Source organism: Saimiri boliviensis, chromosome 7 (genome assembly GCF_048565385.1).
Source record: "Saimiri boliviensis isolate mSaiBol1 chromosome 7, mSaiBol1.pri, whole genome shotgun sequence".
Lineage (NCBI taxonomy): Eukaryota > Metazoa > Chordata > Mammalia > Primates > Cebidae > Saimiri > Saimiri boliviensis.
This window is the reverse complement of record NC_133455.1, coordinates 91,907,243-91,927,843: the sequence shown is the minus strand read 5'-3', so window position 1 is coordinate 91,927,843 and position 20,601 is coordinate 91,907,243. Positions and strand designations below refer to the sequence as shown.

The following is a 20,601-nucleotide window of genomic DNA, read 5'->3' as shown; positions in this document are numbered from 1 at the left end:
CCCAGGACTTCATTGTGCATTTCTTCCTGAAGCTCACATCCTAGAAAGCTTCACAAATCCAGAAGATTCATAGATTAGGATGTCAAGTTCAGTGTATCAAGCAAACTTCAATCTTGATTTAAAGATAAGAATCTCTTCTTTTTCCCTTTCTAGCACAGCCACCTGTGCTCCTGGGAGGGAGAGGCAGTTAGCCTCTTTACCCCCCAGTAACCTCCTGCCAAAACATGAGGAGGAAGCAGTGAAAGGGAGGCAGGAAGCTCTTACCTGAATGGTGCTATCATAAGATGGCTTTGAACTGTCTGACCATGGCAGATGTCTAAAACTGATTCTCATGGCTGTCTTCCTGTTTTTTTGAGTTACAACTGCTCCATTAAAACATTTTTGGCATGGGTGATGTGTTCACTTTCTTTCCCACAATTCTCTCTTAGCCTTCGTTTTTCTGACAGGTTCTTCTGCACAGATTTTCACTGTTGGATTTCCACTGATTACTGTCTTAGGCAGTAGTCAAAGTGACTCCAGGTCGCCCTCTTCTTCATGGTCTGCATCTGGTCCTTGGGAAACACTCTCGCGTCCCTTGCCCTGACCAATTTCTAGGCTCAGGCTGCTCTCCACATAGCCCTCTGTTCTGGTATGCCAGGCCACTTTGGCTGTCCCTCTCGTAAGTCAGGCATAGTCCCTTGTGCCCTCACCGTGGCAAGGAACAGAGAAAGTTCTTGAAGAGATGCTATTGAAGCTTTTAGCCCTAGGTTTGAGCTGAGGGAAGAGCATGCATCCCTCCTCCATAAGGGTGGGAGCCACAATGCACCGTTTTTTTTTTTTTTTCCCCAAATAAATACACTGATGGTCTCCTCTGCATCTGTGTACTTTCAACTCTGAAATTGCCACATTTTGATGGTTTGCCTGCAGTCTGTTAGAATCTGGTATTATATTTTGGTGCCTCAGTTAAAAATTTCAATTTAACATCTTACTATATTCTTTTACCCTTTCCTTTTGTCTGCTTTGCATCTAAAACATTTTTTTTTCCTGTTCTTTTTTTCTTTTTTTACATTTTTTTTTTATTGCATTTTAGGTTTTGGGGTACATGTGATGAACGTGCAAGATTGTTGCATAGGTACACACATGGCAGTGTGGTTTGCTGCCTTCCGTCCCCTCACCTGTATCTGTCATTTCTCCCCATGCTATCTCTTCCCACCTCCCCACCCCCCCGCCCCTCCCCCATTTCCCCCCAACAGACCCCAGTGTGTAGTGCTCCCCTCCCTGTGTCCATGTGTTCTCAACCCATAAGACTCTCCTCTCCCAACAAACTCCACGTTACTCCTCTTTCCAGTTGTTTTTGAGGTCGAACCCTGTCACAGCCTTGTTAAAAATCTAAATTGTTATGGCACAGTATGTAAGCTACCTTGTACAGTGTCTGATATGTAGTGAGTACTCAATAAATGTTAGTGAAGTTTACTGAAAAGTTAAAAGATGTTACTGAAAACTTAGCAGCAGTATGGAATCTGAAACCATACAAATACACTTTTCATACTTTGTTACATTAAAAACCATTAGTTATTTTGCACTGTAAGTGCAGCTTTCATACATGCATGGATAAAACACCATGCATTGGTCATTTGGAAAATACCAGTTCACTGAATTATGCAGATTTTTGTAATGTTAGCACATTTTATTATTCCAGATTAAAAAAAATCACACACTGATATCACCATCAATCTCACTAAGTCTTTAAGCAATGAAAAGCTGATGATGAATACAAATAAATATGAGGATGAGTGTAATTTTTCCAAAATTCTAATTTTTGCTTGAAAACTAGAATTTTATTATTGGCAACAAATACCGTCAGTGATTTCCTTGGTGACAGGCTCAGTTTGTTTATTTCTGAGAGTATGTCTGCCAAATATCTCAGTCCGAAAACCATGTGTGTGTCAGTAGTTCTTTCATATAAAAATTGTGTTCCATGGCCGGGCGCGGTGGCTCAAGCCTGTAATCCCAGCACTTTGGGAGGCCGAGGCGGGTGGATCATGAGGTCGAGAGATCGAGACCATCCTGGTCAACATGGTGAAACCCCGTCTCTACTAAAAATACAAAAAACTAGCTGGGCGTGGTGGCACGTGCCTGTAATCCCAGCTACTCAGGAGGCTGAGGCAGGAGAATTGCCTGAGCCCAGGAGGCGGAGGTTGCGGTGAGCCGAGATCGCGCCATTGCACTCCAGCCTGGGTAACAAGAGTGAAAACTCCGTCTCAAAAAAAAAAATTGTGTTCCATGAATACAAGTGGCTGGCTCAGCCAGCAGTTCAGTTATGCAAGGATTTTCCCTTAGCACAACCATTGGTCTTTGCTTTACAAAAGTGCTTTATGTGCACTTCTCGCTTTACCACACTGAATGTTAAAAATATGTATACTTGAGTTAGAACCTTAACATTAGTATTTAAATAGTTTTGACCTTGTGTTCTCCCTAGTTTCAGGGACCTCAGGGATCCACGGACCACACTTTGATGTTAAGTGAAATAAACCAGGCGTAGAAAGACAAGTATCACATACTCTCACTTATTTGTGGGATCTAAAAATCATAATGATTGAACTCATGGAGAGAGTAGAAGGATGGCTACCAGACGCTGGGAAGGGTAGTTGTGCGGCTGGTGGAGGCAAGGGGAAATGTGGGTGTTTAGTAGGTACTAACAATTTAGTTAGAAAGAGTAAGACCTAGTATTTGATAGCATAACAGAGTGACTATCGACAGTGGTAATTTAATTGTACACTTTAAAATAATGAAAAGACTGTAATTGGATTGTTTGTAGCACAAAGAACAAATGCTTGAAGGGATGGAGACTACATTTTCCATAAAGTGATTGTTACACATTGCGTGCCTGTATCAAAACATCTCATGTACCCCATAAACACATAAACCTACTATGTATTCACAGAAATTAAAAGGGAAAACAGAATTCATAAAATTAACAATTTTGATTGCTTCAAGGAAATTCCCAAGTAAATATACATATAAAATTTTGTAAGTTATGAGTGCCTGGTGGTAAAGAACACAATGACTACGGTAGAGTGTGTACCACGGCCTTGGGTTGGTTCATGCTAAGGTACCAGCAGTTTACTCCCCTTGCTTCTGCACTGCAAATGTCCACATGGTGAAAAAGGCAAATAATCTATTAACCTTTTTCTACAAATAGCTTTAACCTTATGGTTTTTTTTTAGTCTCATGTACCCCCAGGATTTACAGATCACACTTTAAGAACTGCTCATTTTGACGAACCTGACAAAAACAAGCAATGGGGAAAAGATTCCCTGTTTAATAAATGGTATTGGGAAAACTGGCTAGCCATGTGCAGAAAGCAGAAACAGGACCCCTTCCTGATATCTTATGCTAAAATTAACTCCAGATGGATTAAAGATTTAAACATAAGACCTAACACCATAAAAACCCTAGAAGAAAACCTAGGCAAAACCATTCAGGACATAGGTGTAGGCAAGGACTTCATGACCAAAACACCAAAAGCAATGGCAACAAAAGCCAAAATAGACAAATGGGACCTAATTAAACTCCAGGGCTTCTGTACAGCCAAAGAAACAGTCGTTAGAGTGAACTGGCAACCAACAGAATGGGAAAAAATTTTTGCAATCCACCAATCTGACAAAGGGCTAATATCCAGAATCTACAAATAGCTAAAACAGGTATACAAGAAAAAAACAAACCCATGCAAAAGTGGGCAAAGGATATAAACAGACATTTTTCAAAAGAAGACATACATGAGGCCAAGAAATATGAAAAAATGCTCATCATCACTGGTCATTAGAGAAATGCAAATCAAAACCACATTGAGATACCACCTCACACCAGTTAGAATGGCGATCATTAAAACATCTGGAGACAACAGATGCTGGAGAGGATGTGGAGAAATAGGGACACTTTTACACTGTTGGTGGGAGTGCAAACTAGTTCAACCAATGTGGAAGATAGTGTGGCGATTCCTCAAGTACCTAGAAATAGAAATTCCATTTGACCCAGCAATCCCATTACTGTGTATATATCTAAAAGATTATAAATCATTCTACTATAAAGACACATGCACACGCATGTTCATTGCAGCACTGTTTACAATAGCAAAGACCTGGAACCAACCCAAATGCCCATCGATGACAGACTGGACAGGGAAAACGTGGCACATAGACACCATGGAATACTATGTAGCCATGAAAAATGATGAGTTCGTGTCCTTTGTAGGGACATGGGTGAATCTGGAAACCATCATTCTCAGTAAACTGACACAAGAACAGAAAATCAAACAGCACATGTTCTTACTCAGAGGCAGGTGTTGAACAATGAGAACACAAGGACACAGGGAGCATCACACATTGGGGTCTGTTGCGGGGGGGCAAGAAAGGGACAGCAGGGGGCTGGGAAGGTCGGGGAGGGATAACATGGGGAGAAATGCCAGATGTGGGTGGCGGGGAGATGGAGACAGCACACCACATTGCCATGTGTGTACCTATGCAGCAGTCCTGCATGATCTGTACATGTACCCCAGGACCTCAAGTACAATTGAAAAAAAAAATGCTGATCTTGAACATTCCTCCAATCTTTCTTTTTTAAAATAAATAATCTTTCATGAGATTGACATTTTGACAAATTCGGGTGACTTCTTTTTTTTTCTTTCTTTTTTTTTTTTTCTGAAACAGAGTTTCGCTCTTGTTACCCTGGCTGGAGTGCAATGGCACGATCTCGGCTCACCGCAACCTCTGCCTCCTGGGTTCAGGCAATTCTCCTGCCTCAGCCTCCTGAGTCGCTGGGATTACAGGCACGTGCCACCATGCCCAGCTAATTTTTTGTATTTTTAGTAGAGACGGAGTTTCACTATGTTGACCGGGATGGTCTCGATCTCTTGACCTCGTGATCCACCCGCCTCGGCCTCCCAAAGTGCTGGGATTACAGGCTTGAGCCACCGCACCCGGCCTTGGGTGACTTCTTTTATAGAATGTCCCACAATTTGAATTTTCTGATCGTTTTCTTGTGTTTAGAATTCAACTTAAACATTTTTGATGATAATACCTAGGTGAGATTGTGTGTTTTTTATTCTATTACATCAAGAGATATAAAATGTCAGTGTGTCCCATTATTGGTGGTATGTGCTACTGTTGTAGACTATGAATCTATTCTGCATTAGATTTCTTTTTTGGGGTGAGGCTGGAAAGATCTCTTCATAGTAAAGGTAACATTTCATCTTTGAAATTAATAGTACTAATAAATTAACACATAATTACCTGTGAAATAACACTTGGAAAATATTGGTGAATATCTTGTTCTGACAGATGGTTTTAGTATCCAGTCATCATCCTTGCCTAAATCAGTGCTTACACTGGAGACTGAAAAATTGTGATGTTTGAATTCTTTCATTCCTTTTCCAGGAATGTGAAAGGTGTTATTCTGCAATGAAGTTCAAACTGCACTTCATCTCACTCCATTCTCCTTGTAGACTCTTGAGTACCTTTTAAGAAAAATCCAGTGAATTAATTTGGCAAGGAGAACACTTCTAAAAATTTGAGTGTAAATTGGTACCCATAATTCAAAAAGACCTACTGGAAAATTTGTTAGCTTTCATCTTTCTAAATTTATATATTTGGAGTACAAAACAAATGAATAAATAGATTGATGTTATTGGCAACTACAGTGAGAACCTTGCTTCCCAAGTACATGTCATTGGTTCTCAAGTGAGTCTTCCATAGACAGTGTAAAATTAGATCATGTTTGCCTATTTATTCTGTTAATCTCTGCCTTTTAATTAGAAAATATAATTCATTTATATATAAAGTAATTGATAAGAAGGGACTTCTCTCGTTTTGCTGTTTATTTTCAATCTTCCTTACAGCTTTTTGTGCCTTATTTCCTGCATTACTGTCTCTTGTCTTAGTTGATTTTCTTTGTGGTTACCATAGGGATTACATTGAGTATCTACTGTATGCATTTGCAGCTCTGTCCCCTCCCCTTTTAGTTACTGATGTCACAAGATTTCATCTACGTACATTAGGTTTACAAAAACCTAAACTAGTAATTGTTTTTGTAAAATGCATTTTCTTCTAAATTATGTAGTGCAGTTACAAATCAACATTACAGTAATCTAGATTTCAGATTAATTTTTTTAAAAATGTTAATTTCTTAGATTATATAGGAAACAAAAAGTGGAGTTATAAATCATTGTTACAATAATACCAGCTGTTATAATTGCCTATGTTTTCCTTTACTGAGATCTTTATTTCTTCATATGGCTTTGAGTTACTGTGTATTGTCCTTTTATGTCAACTAAGAGAACACCAGTTGGGATTTTTTCAGGGCAGTATATTGGTAACAAACTCCCTCAGCTTTTGTTTATTTGGGAATGTCTCAATTTATGTCTCACTTTTGAAGAACAGTTTTTGCTAGATGTAGGCTTTTTGGTAGTTAGCCCTTTTGCTTTAGCACTTTGAATATATCAGCCAACTGCTTTCTGATCTCTGAATTTTCTGAAGGGAAATCTGTTGATAACCATATTGAAGATCACTTATATATGATGAGTTACTTCTTCCACTCTTGCTGCTTTCAAGATTCTCTCTTTGTCTTCTGCTTTCAACAGTTTAATGCAATAGGTCTCAATTTAGGTGTCTTTGAATTCATCCTACTTGGGGTTTGTTGAGTTTCTTAACTATTTTTATTAGTGTCTTTAATCAAATTTGGGAAGGTTTTGGCCATTATTCCTTCAACTAATCTTTATTTCTCTTCTCCTTCTGGGACTCCCACAGTGCATATGTTGGTTGTCTTGATGGCATCCCACAGGTTCCTTAGGTTCTGTTCACTTTTCTTTAATCTTTTTTTCCTTCTATTGTTCAGAATTAATTATTTCAAATGTTTAATCTTCCAGTTCACTTTTTCTTCTTCCTGATCAAATCTGCCTTTTCTCGACTGCATTTTTCATTTCAGTTATTGTACTTTTCAGCTCTAGAATACCCTTCTGGCTTCCTTTCAGGTTTTCTATCTTTCTTTATTGATATTTCCATGTTGTTCACATATTGTTCATTTCATTTTCTCTGCATCTTTCCTTAGTTCCTCGAGTATCTTTAAGACAGTTGTCTAAAAGTTTCTGTCTAGTCATTCTATTTCGTCTTTCTCAGAGACAGTTACTGTTGGTTTCTTTTTTTCCTTAAACCATAATTTTGTTTCTTTGTATACTTTGTAATTGTTTTCTATGATTGAAAACTAGACATTTGAATCTAATAATGTGGTATCTATGGAAATCATATTCTCTGTTTTCTCCAGCATTTGCTGTTTTTTGTTTTGTTTCAGTTGTTGTAGATCGTCTGTGCTGAGGATAAGCTGAGGTGAAAATTTAGGTCTTCTAAGGTATGTAGTTGCTATTAAATGTCCTAGTCCTTAATGCCTGGCTCTCTAAAGGGGAAAAAGCAAAATGAAGTGGGGCAAGGGCACAGGCCCTTTAAAACCCCAGAAAATCACTTCAGCTAGAGAAATAGGGGCTTGCAATAATAGGGGGTGAGGGAGGAGTACAGAAATGGCTGGCCACCTCTGTGTCTTGCACTCTGATTAGAAGCAACCATGTGTGATCTGATCATAGATTCTGATATTTGAAGGACAGGGTCCTTATTGCCCACCCTGCCTTCCGTCCTATAAGCTGCATGCAAGCTGTTGTAGGAACCTATGCATGGCTGCCTGCCGCAGGGCTGGGAGTCGGGGTGGGTAGCTTCTGCTGAACTAAGAGCTGAAATTGACCAAAATTAACTGCCATTTACTGCCCATGTGGAAGTTGCAAGCCTTCCGTTTGCGGTAGAGATCCAAAATTCATCAGGTAGATACTTCTGGTGTGTTTGTTGTCTAGGTGAGAAATAGATTCCTTGTACTTCCTATTCCACCATCTTCCCAGAGTCCTTTGGCTTCCTCTGATTTATTTAATTTTCAACAGCTTAGCTGAGCTGGAGAGAGCTGAGCTGCCAGGTTTTGGAGTAGCTGATCATAAAAGTACTAGTCAAGTCTTTAATTGTTTATTGCTGTAGTATAATCAAGATGCTAAGCTGGAGAAAGCATGGCCTTCCCTCAACCTCCATCCACCAGCCCCAGTTCTAGTTGTCCCCATAGAAGGCGTGCTGGTTGAGAGTGAAGTGGATAAACATAGATTTTATTGATGAGTGGGCCATGAACAAAAGCATCTGTGCTTTAGTGGAGAAGAGATGCTGGGATAGAGGATAGGGGAAGTGCTAGGAGTGGGAAAGTATTGAGTACTGAGTCAGAGAAAAGGAAAATGAATGAAAAGTGATTAATCTTTGCTTTTATTAGATAAAGTAAAATAATTCTTAGTCCTTCTTGGCTGAAAACCTCATCAAGGGTAGTTTTTCTCTTAAAGAAAAGGAGAAAAAAGAGCAAGTTTATTTACCAGTAGAAGGTCAGGAAGAAATGTATTAATATAAGAAATAGGACAATAGTACTTAAAATAGTACTTTAGTTTTGACATATGTGTAAACTGAGAAAAATGAGCCAAGTAAACTCTAACAGGAGTTTAGTTAATGCAAATTATTTCATTATTGCTGTATAATGATACTTCCTGAAAGTCCATATGATTCTATTTGTGATCAGTAAAATTATGGTGCCTCTTTATTATACTTTAAAAAAAAATAACGGAGGGATTTATGATATTTAACATCCAGATGGCACAAGGCAGAGTAAAAACTGCTAATTTCACTTTTAAACATCTATGTTTTTGGTCTTCAAATAATGTAATGAGTAGCTAGGCATGGTGGCTCATGCCTGTAATCCCAGCACTTTTGGAGGTCAAGGCAAGTGTATTGCTTGAGCCCAGGAGTTCCAGACTGGCGTGGGCAAGATGGTGAAACCCTACCTCTACAACAAATACAAAGATAAGTTGAGTGTGTCAGCAACTTGTAGTCCCAGCTACTTGGGAGGCTGTGGTGGGAGAGTAGCTTAAGCCTCAGAGGCAGAGGTTGCAGTGAGCCGTGATTGCACAACTGCACTCCAGCCTGGGCAGCAGAGCAAGACACTGTCTCAAAGGAAAAAAAAATTCAATGAGGATATAGGTTTTTAATCATTTAAGAGTGAAGAAATATAGAATGAGAAAACACAAAGGGACAACTCCATCCACATGGAAATGAATTGTGTTTTATATCCTGGTGTTTTGGATGCTACCGTATTCATCCAGGCCTGTACTTCGTCTGGATTTAGTTCCATGGCTGCTTTATAGCTCTAAAAAAAAAAAAAAAAAAAAAAAAAAAAAAAGAAGAAATATCTTCAGGTTAAGAAACAAGAATCTGTCTTTAACACTACAGGGTTGTGGAAATCACTCTTTTCACACCCACACATATAAACGGTTGATCCAGTAATTATCACTGTTATTTTCCATTATTTCCCAAATAACAGAAAATCAGTTACTGTAATTTTCCAAAATGCCATGCGAAGCACAAGTTGTTGATTTGAAAGTAAAGGAAACTATAATTTCCCTGCAGAGCTAATCTTGTAGACTTGAAGAGACTGAAGACATCTGCAGAACGTCCAGGGGATTTCTATTAAACTGCATCATTTTCTGCTGGCCCTGACTGGAAGAAAACTGTTGTTCAGCTCTTATAAAAACTGATTATAATGGAGATGGTAAGGAAAACATTGTTTCTTCCCATTTTTAAATTGTGGTAAAATACAGATAACATATAATTTACCATCTTAACTGTTTTTAAGTACATAGTTCAATGGTATTATGTATATTTATAATGTTGCGCAACTATCACCCAATCCATCTCTTATGGATGATTTCTTTGCATGAAATATTTTCATCTTGCAAAACTGAAACTTTGTACTCATTAAATAATAACTCTTTATTTTCCCTTCCCCTCTGTCCTTGGCAACCAACATTTTACATTTTGTCATTATGATTTTGACTATTCTAGGTACCTCATCTAAGTTGAATCATGCAGTATCTGTCTTTTTGTGACTGGCTTATTTTACTTTGTATAATGTCATCAAGGTTCATCCGTGTTGTAGCATGTGTCAGAATTTCCTTCCTTTGAAAGGCCAAATAATATTCCATTGTTATAATGTATACCACATTTTGCTTATCCACTCATCTGTTAGTGGACACTGGGTTACTTTCAGGTTTAAGTTACTGTGAACAATGCTTCCATAAATGTGTGTATACAAAAATCTCTTCTAGACCCTGTTTTCAATTCTTTTGAATATGTACCTAGAAGTGGAATTGCTTCTTCATATGATAATTCTATTTGAGGAATTTCTACTCTGTTTTTCGTAGAGGCTACATCATCTTAGAATCTCACCAAGAGTTCACAAGAATTCATTTCTCCACATCTTTGCCAACACTTGTTATTTTCTGTTTTTTTTTTTTTTGATTGTCATTGTTAGTGGTCATCCTAAAGGGTGTGTGGTGGTATCTCATTGTAGTTTTGACTTGCATTTCCTCAATGATTAGTGAAACTGGGCATCTTCATATGCTTATTGGCCATTAATATATTTTCTGGAGAAAGATCTGTTCAAGTTCTTTGCCCATTTTTGGATCAGGTTATTTGCTTTGTTGTTGAGTTTTAGAAGTTCATTATGTATATATTTTTGATATGAATCTTTTATCACATATATTATTGACAAACTTTTCTTTAATTCTGTGGGTTGCCTTCTAATTCTGCTACTAGTATCTTTTGATGTACAAAAGTTTTGATGTTTTTTCTATTTTTTTCTTTTGTTTTTGAAAAACTTTTAGGTTCAGAGGTACATGTACAAATTTATTACATATGTAAACGTGTCTTAAAGGTTTGTTGCATAGATTATTTCATCACCCAGGTATTAAGCTGAGTACCCATCAGTTATTTTTCCTGATCTTCTCGCTCCTCTTACTGTCCACCCTCTGATAAGCCCCAGTATGTGTTGTCCCTCTCTATGTTTCCATGTATTCTCATCATTTAGCTCCCACTTAGGAGAATATATGTATTTGGTTTTCTGTTTCTGCATTAGTTTGCTAAGGATAATGGACTCCAGCTCCATCTATGTCCCTGCAAAGAACATGGTCTCATTTTTATGGTTGTGTAATATTCCATCCTGTATATGTCCCACATTTTCCTTATCCAGTCCATCAGTGATGGTTTTTTTTTTTTGGTTGATTTCATGTCTTTGCTATTGTGAATAGTGCTGCAATGAGCATGCATGTTCATGTTTCTTTTTTATGAAATGATTTACATTCCTTTGGGCATATACCCAGTAATGGGATTGCTGGGTCAAATGATATTTCTGTCTTTAGGCCTTTAAGGAATCTCCACACTGTTTTCCACAATGGTTGAAAGAATTCATATGCCCACCAACAGTGTATAAGCATTCCTTTTTCTCCACAACCTCACCAGTATTTGTTATTTTTTGACTTTCTTTTTTGGTCTCACTCTGTTACCCCGCTGGAGTGCAGTGGTGCGATCTCAGCTCACTGCAACCTCCACTTCCGGGTTCAAGCAATTCTCCTGCCTCAACCTCCTGAGTAGCTGGGACTACAGGCATGGCCACCATGCCCAGCTAATTTTTGTATTTTTAATAGAGATGGGGTTTCACCATGTTGGTCAGGATGGTCTAGATCTCCTGACCTTGTGATCCACCTGCCTTGGCCTCCAAAAGTGCTGGGATTACAGGTATAACCCACCATGCCCGGCCCTGTTTTTTGACTTTTTAGTAATAGCCATTTTGATGATTGTCAGATGGTATCTCATTATGGTTTCAATTTGCTTTCTCTAATGACAGTGATGCTGAACTTCTTTTTCATATGCTTGTTGGCTACATGTATGCCTTTTTTTTTGAAAAGTATCTGTTCATGTTCTTCACCCACTAAAAAATGGGTTTATTTTTTTCTTATAAATTTGTTTAAGTTTCTTATAGATGCCAGATACTAGAACTTTTCCAAATGCATAGTTCGCAAAATTTTCCTCCCATTCTGTTGGTTATCTGTTCATATTTTTTGTTTATATGTTTTTCTTTTGTTACCTGTGCCTTTGTTATCATATCCAAGAAATTATTGCCAAATCCAATGCCGTGGAGCTTTTGTCCTGAAAAACGATTTTGATCCTGGAAAAAATTTACATCATTATTGACTCCTGAGTAGGAATCTTAAGATTGCTGGGCGTGGTAGCTCATGCCTGTAATTCCATCACTTTGGGAGGCTGAGGCAGGCAGATCATTTGAGGTCAAGAGTTTGAGACCAGCCTGGTCAACGTAGTGAAACCCTGTTACACTAAAAAAAAAAAAAAATTAGCTAGGCATGGTGGCACACACCTGTAGTCTCAGCTATTTGGAAAGGTGGAGTAGGAAAATCTCTCGAACCTGGGAGGTGGATGTTGCAGTGAGTGGAAATTGTGCCACTGCACTCCACTCCAACCTGGGTGACAAAGTGAGATCTTATCTTCAAAAAAAAAGTCTAATCCAGTTCAACATCAATTTAGTAACATCTTTTGTTTAATCATTAATGTGGTCATCTGGCTTATGCTTAAATATCTCCATGACAAGATGCTGAATGTTCTTAAGATTGGATCATTAATGAAAGAAAGTCTATAAAGACTGGAAATCTATTTTAAGCTGAAATGTTTATTCCTCCTCTATCCACTATCAGCTTTAGTTTTATACCCAGTCTATTTAGAACAAAACAAAATGAATTTCTGTTGCCACAGTAAATGTCTTCAAATATTTGAAGAGCATTATCCACCTCTCCCAAGGGTTTTTTTTTTTTTTTTTTTTTTTTTTTGGTCAAAAAAGTATCCCACTGAGTATCATATTTGTGAAGAATTTAAAAGATGTTTTTTGTTTTGCATCAAAGGAATTTTCTTTTATTTTTATTTATTTATTATACTTTAGGTTCTGGGGTACACATCCAGATTGTGCAGGGTTGTTACATAGGTATACATGTGCCATGGTGGTGGTTTGCTGCATCCATCACCCCATTCATCTACATTAGGTATTTCTCCTAATGTTATCCCTCCCCAGTCTCCCCACCCCTTGCTATTCCTTCCCTAGTTCCCCACCCTCCAGGCTCTGGTTTGTGATGTTCCTCTCCCTGTGTCTGTGTGTTCTCATTGTTCAACACCCACTTATGAGTGAGAATATGCAGTGTTTGGTTTTCTGTTCTTGTGTCAGCTTGCTGAGAATGATGGTTTCCAGTTTCATCCATGTTCCTGCAAAGGACATGAACTCATCCTTTTTTATGGCTGCTTAGTATTCCATGGTGTATGTGTGCCACATTTTCACATCATTATTAAATTATCAACATTTAATTAGTTAATACATATAAAGCTTTTAGAATAGAGCCTGTGAGTACCCATTTTAACTGTTATTGTTAACTCAATGCCCTATATATTTACCCTCCACATAATGACTGTTTGATTTATTGGATCCATTGGATCAAACAGTCATTATGTAGAGGGTAAATATATAGGACATTGAGTTAACGATAACAGTTAAAAAAAAAGGCAAATGCCTTTTTTTAAAAGTCCTTATAATTTTAGTAACATGTACACATGTATATATGCATATAGTACATATATTTATGAATAGATTATAAAATTATAATGTTAGTAAAAACAACTTATGAAAGTCAATGTTGAAAATTTTTACCAGATGAGAGAACATCCAGATAACTTCAATCTGAAATTTGGCACTGTGGTCTCTATTGAGGGTTCAACATCAATTTACTTTCTCCAAAGGTCTTTGCATTTGATTTTAAAAAGTCACTTGTTCATTTTCAGACAAAATTTTGTCACTTGGAATTTTGTCCAAAATATAATTGGCATGACTTGAAGACATCACAGAGTCCAAGGAGTGGCTTTGCCCCATAAAAGGAAAACATATGGTGCCTCTATTTGTAAATGTTTATGAATGAGCAAACTGTATATACTTTATATTTTAATGTTGTAGATATTAAACACCTACTGGATGCAAGACATAGTGTTTTAAACAGAAATAATCAGTCTTTCTTCTTAAAGAACTTCCAGTGCAGTAGAAGATGTAAAAACATAGCTAGAGAGAGGCCTAACACCACAATTCAACAGATTGTGACTTTCAAATAATGGATATAGACAGTGTTTGCAGAGTTCTGCAGAAGCAAGCTTAAAGTGGCTGGGGCAGTCAGGGAAAGCTTCCCAAGAAAGGACGAAACAAGGCGCATCTTCATGAATAAGCAGTGGTCAAACCAGGGTGGGGTGGGCTGTCCCAAGGTCGTGAACAGGCACAGAGGTAGCAATGCCCAAAGCATATTCAGGCGCTGCTGAGACAGGGATTTTGTAGGCAAAGAGCAAAAGAAAACTGAAAATGATAATCCTGCAATATTGTGGGTCCCTGAATAATAAAAAACTGAAACCAAATTTGAAGCATCATGTCAGTTAACCAAAAGATACATTAAACATGTCAATGATGTTAGATTTTACTATATATGTTTAAAGATTGAAAGAATATTAATTCATAAATGTAATGCCTTGACTCAATTAAATGTTCATGCTTCAAGAGTTTTGTCAAGATTTTGCTTTCTTAGTTTCTTTTTGTGAACCAAAGCTCAGATATGACTTCAGGGTCCTTTGATTTCAGCCAGAATGCCTGCAGAGGTTGCAGATTAAGAGAATAAAATCAGACTAAAGGAAAGCCTGCTAAAACAATAACATCTCTAATTCTTATTCTTATGTTTTAACTGGCACAGTCTGTGAAATAATATAATGGGGTGAGCATCAAAACACTCGCATTCTTTATTCTTGTTGACTTTCTCATTGAGAACTGATGTAGCCCTAATAAAATAATGCTCCTGTACTCTAGGTTTCCTATTTATAGATTAATAACAGTGAAATGTCCCTGATCACTGTGCAGCAAGGTTGTGTGAAAGAAATATTTGAAAGAAAATGCATTTGGGGTTAGCTTTGTCCCCTCTGGACCTCTCCAGCAGCGCTGTCAGGTTCCTGGTGCCTGCCCTGTCCCCAGCACCCATTGCCCACATTATAAAAAGATATTGCTTCAAAAACAAACCTTACCACATTGCTCTTCTCTTTAGAACCCCAAACCTTGTCCTAGTAAAGGTACAAAACCCTTGGCCTGGCTCACAAGTTCTGTGGATCTAGTCCCCATCCACCCCCACACTTGCATCTCCGACCATGCCTCTGCTCCCTCATGCCCATCTCTCACACAGAACACTTGCAGCTGCCACAGGGCCTTTGCATATGCTGTTTTGCCACCTCCTTACCCCAAAACTCTGACTCATATGCAGCCCTCACCTCCACATCACTCCACAGGAAAAGCAGACCTCCTAGACCATTTAGGTCCCTTGATTATATGTTTCCCAGGAATCATGTCACCCTTTATGACACCAATGAGCACAGCTATAATTCTGCATTTGTTTTGTGATTAGTTCTGTAATGTCTGGATCCTCTGGACTGTAGGCTCCATGAGGACAAAGGCAGTGTCTTTTTTTCTTCTTACTAAATAATTCCTGGTGTGAACAGAATGTCCAGGGGTACCCTGAATAATAAAAACTGAATGTAAGACATTCAACAATATTTGTTGAGTTTATTCACAAATCTACCAGTTGTGTGGCTTTTAAAGCAGAGACAAATAGTAACAGCATCTACAGAAGGCTGTTCACCTACTTCACAGGAGTGTTACCAAGATTAAATGCATCAACATGAGATGGCAAAGCATGCTGTGCATGAATGTCAGTCTCTATTAGAGAGATTGCTGAGAACAAGCTAATACCACATAAAGTCTTTAGCCCATAGGTGAGCTAAAAAGCCTTATTATTTCAGAGGGAACTCTTAGTTTGATAGTATATCAGTGAAAAGCTCATACAAGACAGAATAATATGCCAGTCAACAATATTCAAGATTACTCAGCCTTTTCAAGGTGCACATTTATGAATTATTTATGCTCACATCTTTGTCTTCGAGTCCAAACACAACACCATAGAGTGGCTTTCTTGCTGTGGTGTTGCTTGCTTGCTGTAGATTGCTGACAAGAGGCAGTAGCATTGGAAGCATCTCATCTTCTCTGAAGACTATGTGATTCACTGTCTTTTATGCTGCTTTGTCTGACTCATCATAGTCAAGACCTGAGCCTGTAAAATCTCACAGACTTTGGCTTAGAAGACTTTATAATTGCCTTATCAAATAAAGCATCCCTGAATAGAAGCATTGGGAAAATGCCTTAGAGCACTATATTATATTATAGTATGTATGTAAAGTAGTAAATATAATATATATATGTATGTGTACCTATATATGTATATATAATACATTGTATTCTTTTGGCAAAAAGTTTCAGCATTTATTTAGTGACACATAGCTAGGGCTCCATGTATCATAGTTTATAGTTGAGTGTGTGTGTGTGTATGTATGTGTATGCATATGTGACTAGCACAGATGGCTAAAAGAAACCACAGAAATGATTTTTTTTTTGTTTTTTTTTGAGATGGAGTCTTGCTCAGTCACCAGGCTGGAGTGCAGTGATGTGATCTTGGCTCACTGCAACCTCTGCCTTCCGGGTTCCAGTGAGTCTCCTGCCTCAGCCTCGTGAGTGGGGGGGCTACAGGGGCGCACCACCACACCCAACTAATTTTCGTGTTTTTAGTAGAGGTGGGGTTTCACCATATTGGCCAGGATGGTCTTGATCTCTTGACCACGTGATCCACCTGCCTCGGCCTCCCAAAGTGCTGGAATTACAGGTGTGAGCCACTGCGCCAGGCCTGTTCCTTTAAATAAAAAGTTGATTAAGTATATCAAATCACGATCCAGAGCCCTATTGTTGAATGATTCCTTATGTTTTTAACTCAACAATGTGTTTGTAAGAAAAATTTCATGAATTACATTTCTAATGAGAAGAGCTTATTTTAAGAGACTTTTTGTGAGATAAAGCTCTTTAAATTTTTTTGGTAACTATGACTTTGGTAAATAGATCTGACTTGGGTATCATATTGATACAGTTGATCATTGAACAACACAGAAGTTAGGGGTGCCCACCCCCATACAGTTGAAAATTTGTGTATAAATTTTGTCTCCTCCAAAATTTTACTAATAGCCTACTGTTGACAGGAAGCCTTACCAATAACATAGTTGATCAACACATATTTTGTACATGTATTATGCAATGTATTTTCTAGAAATAAACTAGAGAAGAAGAAATATTAAGAAAAGCATAAAGAAGAGAAATACGTTTACTATTCATTAAGTGGAAGTGGATTATCATAAAGGTTTTTGTCTTCATCTCAGGCTGAAGAGGAGGAGGAAGAGGAGGGGTTCATCTTGCTGTCTCAGTGGCAGGAGAAAATCTACATGTAAGTGAGCCCTACAATTCAAACCTATGTTGTTCAAGGGTCAACTGTACCTGTAATATGGATGTACTATAGATATTCTGGTTCCATTTTGAGGATTATCAAAGCCTTCTTATGTTACATGCCATGCTCGTTTTCTTTGTGTTTTTTGTTTTTGTTTTTTTTTTCCGTATTCTACTTACTAGTGACAGGCAGAACTCCCTGTGGGAAGGCTGAAGAGTTTTGTTCCCGGTAAATGTGCTTAGTTTCTTCACGCCATTGGTGTTGTTATATAGTGGTCTGAAGGGTGATAGTATCCCCCTTTGTGGGCCACTTGCTAAGTTTTAGGAAGAAAGCATCACACCTTATTTTTTAAAAAGATACAGTTCCAAAGTATCTAAATTTAGAAGTTGGAAGGATTGGATCTTGTGCCAAATGGTCTTTGAGATTATATCAAGAAATATATACTTTTTAAAAAAGGTCAGATAGTGTACATCTTTATACATCTCCTAGTGTATAAAGAAATGCCTCCTTCTACCAAGACACTATCATGGGGCCAGAGCCCAAGATTCATCCTCTCCAAGGAAATAGACTTGCTCTGTCCTCTGCACAGTCCTTCATCCACTCTCGTTGCTAAAGTTACTAGTTTCCATGGGAATTAATTCCACATTTGGCTCATTAACCCCATGTTCTAACCAGTGCTTAATTAGAATATCATTAGTGATGTTTAAAATATTATTTTCTTTGAGAAAGAAAATCAGTATCATCCAAATTGATGAAACTGGTGGCTATCCTAAGAACACATCCCTTCCAATTAATTGAAAAGTCGACGGACCATTATTGCTCAAGTCTCAGAGCAACCTGCAAAGTAAGGAAAAGGGATTTTACCATTTGTACCATTTTTCAGCCACACTTCTCTCTTCCAATGACATGTAGTTTCCCCAACTTCTCCAGGGCCACGTGATGACTTGGGCTTAGCTGGATGGCCTACTAGTGATGGCCATCTGGATCCCCTCTAACCATTGATACGCTGGTAAGAAAAAATAACAGTCCTTATTTATAAAACACTTTATATTATATTATAAAACAGTTCCTATTTATAAAACATAATACAAGTTAAAAGTTATATACATTAAGTAATTAAAAACTATAATAGACCTTAAGAGAATGATTAGTCTAATCTTCCTTCTACCTCAAAAACAAATGTTCACATCAACCCACTATCCACTCAATTCATCTTGTCAGCAATATACTTTCTCTTTGCCTCTGTTTTTTTTTCATGCTTATGAAGCCCCTCCAGTTCCTCCCGACACCTGCTATCTATAGATTTGTCTATACAGTATCTCTTGTCTCCAGCCAATCAAACTTGTATTCTAAAGCAGACTTCCTAAAATAATTACTGTGCAAAGAATAATCATTCCATTAGGAAAAATGTTTACCTGATCCAGTTACTCAAGTTCAGAAATCTTACTTGGAAACTACTTGAAGTTATCCAAAGTAAAGAGACCTGATTCTACCTCTTGTTCTGATGCACTCTTGCCCTGGGATCTTTGCCAAGGTATTTAACCTCTTTGTGCTTTAGCTTCTGAGTCTGTAAAGTGGTCATTTTGTCTTTTTGTTTTTATCTCTTATACATTAAAGGGGCTTTAGGTAGCTAATTAAAACCCTTTCCAGGATCACATGAGATCATGTAAGCAAGAATCTTAATCCATGTACTGCACTAGACAAATATAATGTTATTAGTATATGTTAAAGTTCTGTTCAAGTGAATATCATTAAAATAAAACTGAATCTTTAAAGAAATGTTCAAGCTCTAACTGATATATTTATTCAAAGCAATATCTTCAAAGTGTAGTAATTAAAAAGACCTTGAGAAATTGCTACAGGATGATTTTCTTTGTGCAACAGTCAATTATTTTATTTCTCTTATAAGATACAGAGATGTTTGAATAAGTAAGTGTTCCTGATCACCCCAAAATGTCACATTAGCTAGTATATTGGGCCACAAAAATGTTTTACTAAGACATCTCAAAAAGCAAAAGAGATAGGTTTTAATATTATTAATTAAATACTAATATACATATGTATAATAATGTATAACTAGGTATAGTTTTATTGTACTTAAAAATTAACAACATTATTGTTGTTGCCTACTATTATTCTTTTTGCAAATAGAAGTAAATAATGAAATGGTCCAAAATTAGGCAATGGCAAGAAGAAAGAAAAATTTTTAAAGCATGCTAATGTACAAACAATAAGTGATAATATGAGTCTGTAATAATAAAGAAGCTCCATATGTCAGAAGAGTGTTGAAGAACTTAAGTGTTTTATAAATAAGGAGTGTTTTTTTCTTACCAGCCTATAAATGATTAGAGGGGATCCAGAGAAGGTGTGGCCCATCACTAATAGGCCATCCTATTTAAACATCATAAGTAATATCCTAATTTTACATATAAGAATAAAAGCAGATTTCTTAGGCTGCTCAGATTTAAATAAATTCGTAATGTAATTTTTGTTCTAGAAAACAGAAAAACTCTAAATGTTTCAGAAAATATAAACTTCTTTGAATTTGTCATATTGAAAAAATAATTCAAACTGAATTTCATTGCAGGCAGCCAGTCTGTTAGTCAATGAGAATGTTATCATGTTGTTGAAACCAGGAATCCTGAGAGGACCCACAGACCCTCTGAAAGAAACAGACTGCTCCTTCAGGACCTGGAGAGACACCTCAAATACTGTAAGTGCCCCAACTGCAGAAGTGGGAAAAAGATTCTCTACATACCCGCACTGGGGAAACTGAGGGTCTCTTTGTGGGAGAAGTTTTTGAACTTACCTATAGCTGAGTCAATTTAGAGAGCAGACTGAAATACAGGGGTAGAAGAAGCAGCGGGAAAGGCCCTAGGAGCTCTCTGGGTCCCTGAGCAGCTATTCCTGCCTGGCACCACAGAGGTCCTTCCGGACCTCTGAGTTTGTTCTTGGCAGCCAGAGGCACAGGGGAAAATGCCACTGGGAGAAGGAAGCCTCCAGCTGAACTTTGTAACAATTTGAACTGGGCAAGAAGCCTCCTGGCCAGAACTTGGGGGAGGGCACAAATCCGGTGTGCAGACTCCACAGGTCGGGGAAGAACCAAGCCCTTACCTTTTGCAGCTGGGAGGTGGGTACCCTGGGGCAGGTTCTCAAGTAGAAGAAAGAAATTCAGAGCTCAAAGATAAGGTCTTTGAATTAACCCAATCCAACAAAGACAAAGAAAAATTAAGAAAAATGAACAAAGCCTCTAAGAAGTCTGGGATTAT

General features: G+C 37.8%; 1 long non-coding RNA gene across 1 annotated transcript; it reads left to right on the top strand.

Annotated features, from left to right (window-relative positions):
• Positions 1–7,275: 7,275 nt before the first annotated feature.
• LOC141585008 (uncharacterized) lies at positions 7,276–20,290 on the top strand. Its single transcript, XR_012518290.1, has 4 exons — positions 7,276–7,380; positions 9,507–9,648; positions 17,268–17,332; positions 19,920–20,290. It is a non-coding gene; the product is annotated as an uncharacterized LOC141585008 (long non-coding RNA).
• Positions 20,291–20,601: the final 311 nt, after the last annotated feature.